The sequence below is a fragment of the Sceloporus undulatus genome, chromosome 2, assembly GCF_019175285.1.
Source record: "Sceloporus undulatus isolate JIND9_A2432 ecotype Alabama chromosome 2, SceUnd_v1.1, whole genome shotgun sequence".
Taxonomy (NCBI): domain Eukaryota; kingdom Metazoa; phylum Chordata; class Lepidosauria; order Squamata; family Phrynosomatidae; genus Sceloporus; species Sceloporus undulatus.
In genome coordinates, this window is record NC_056523.1 from 4,447,723 (window position 1) to 4,449,688 (window position 1,966).

The window sequence follows — 1,966 nt, forward strand, 5'->3', positions numbered from 1 at the left end:
CTCTGCTATCTATCTATCAATCTATGCACTTACTTCTCTCTCTCTCTGCCATCTATCTATCTATCTATCTATCTATCTATCTATCTATCTATCTATCATCTATCCACTTACCCGTCTCTCTGCCATTTATCTATCATCTATCTATCTATCTATCTACCTATATCTATCTATCTATCTATCTATCTATCTATCTATCTATCTATCTATATCTTTGTATCTATCTATGTATCTATCTATCTATGCAGTTACTTCTGTCTCTCTGCCATGTATCTATCTATCTATCTATCTATGCACTTACTTCTCTGTCTGCCATCTATGTATCTATCTATCAATCTATGCACTTACTTCTCTCTCTCTGCCATCTATCTATCTATCTATGCACTTATGTCTCTCTCTCTCTGCCATCTATCTATATATACACTTACTTCTCTCTCTCTCTGCTATCTATCATGCTGCAGGGAGGGAGGGGAGTCTCTTCTTCTAAGGGGCTCCAATGTCTCTCAGGGGGGTGGGCCTGGCCTTGATGAGGGATGTAGTTCTCTCCTAGTAAGTTCATGTACTGTTGGGTTGGGGAAATGGACGGATGGGACTACAATTCCCATCAGCCTCTTGGGCGGGAAGGCATTTTCGGCCCTTTTTGGGGGCGGGAACAACCGGTTGAATTCCCTGGAATTCCCCTGAAATATTTCAGAGACCGGAATATAAGTGGAAAGTGATTAAATTCCCCGGATTCTGGGGAATTCCATGGAAATTGGCAACATTGCATTGTCTGAATCAGAGCCTTTGGAAATGTCCCCAGACAGACCCCCCTCTGGCTCTGCCTTTTCATCCCAGGAAACCGAGGACCTCTTTGGGGAATGCTGTGGTTTCGCTCCTCCTTTTTTAGTGGAGCCAAAGCTCCCTCCCTTCCTCTTCCTCTCTCTTATAAAATGTCAGCCCCTGTCCTTTCCAGAGCACTGGAAGCCAACCCTGTCCCTTAGAATACCAACACACACACATTGCCCCCTCCTTTAATACAAAAGGTTGCCTTTTTCTTTCTGGAGGGAGCTGGGATTGGAGCCCCCTTCTCTGGACGGGAGTCTGAACAGAAGAGGAGCCTTCAGTGGGGACTGGCAGGGCCCCACTTCTGCAGGGGAAATCCATAGAAGAATGCCCCCCTTGCCTTTTGGGAATGGAGGGGTGCTCCATGGGGTGGGCAGAAGAAGTGCCCCAAGGGCAGTAGGGCCAGAGGCTGTTCAGGAGAACCAGAGGAAGGTGGGAGGAGAAGGAGAGTCAGTGTCTCAGGATTTTAATGTTAAGACTGGATTAAGGCAGAGTCTGAGGTAAAACATTAATTCCTGTCTGGGCCTCATTTATTGGGCCTTAATTTTGGGGGGGGGGGGGGGTGTCTCCCTTCTGCAGTCTTCTGCTGCCTCCCTCATCTCTTCCTCTTGCCTGGGTCTCTTTCAGGGTTTCACACTTTACAGAGGATGGTTGGCTGTGAGCTGAGGAAAGATGGGAGCAAAGGAGGGTATAAGCAGTATGGCTATGATGGGAAGGACTACATCAGCTTTGACAAGGAGACCCTCACCTGGACGGCAGCCGATCTTCCAGCCCAGAACACCAAGAGGAAATGGGATGCTGAACCTGCCATTGCCCAGCACCAGAAGGCCTACCTGGAGGAGATCTGCATTGAGTGGCTGCAGAGACACCTGGAGTACGGGAAGGAAGTGCTGCTGAGGACAGGTGAGGGGATTATAGTGAAGATCATGAAGGGGAAGGACTGGGACAGCAGGACACAATGTCTTCCTATTCCTCACATTCCACACACTTTCTTTTTACAGTTATAGAAAGAGCAAACACTGCTGGCATAAAAAAGGGCCAGAGAGAAAGAGGGACTGTTCCTCTTTGGACTATTGGGAGGGATGCAGTTTTGGATACTTTTCCAGAGTTTTGAAAGAAAACTCCTAAAAGTATTCAACTACAG

The 1,966-nt window shown here is 47.3% G+C and overlaps 1 protein-coding gene across 3 annotated transcripts in view; it reads right to left on the reverse strand.

The window, feature by feature from the left end:
* The window catches only part of LOC121923018 (H-2 class I histocompatibility antigen, Q9 alpha chain-like), a 26,270-nt gene that overhangs the window by 9,477 nt on the left and 14,827 nt on the right, over positions 1–1,966 (reverse strand). The window lies entirely within an intron of this gene.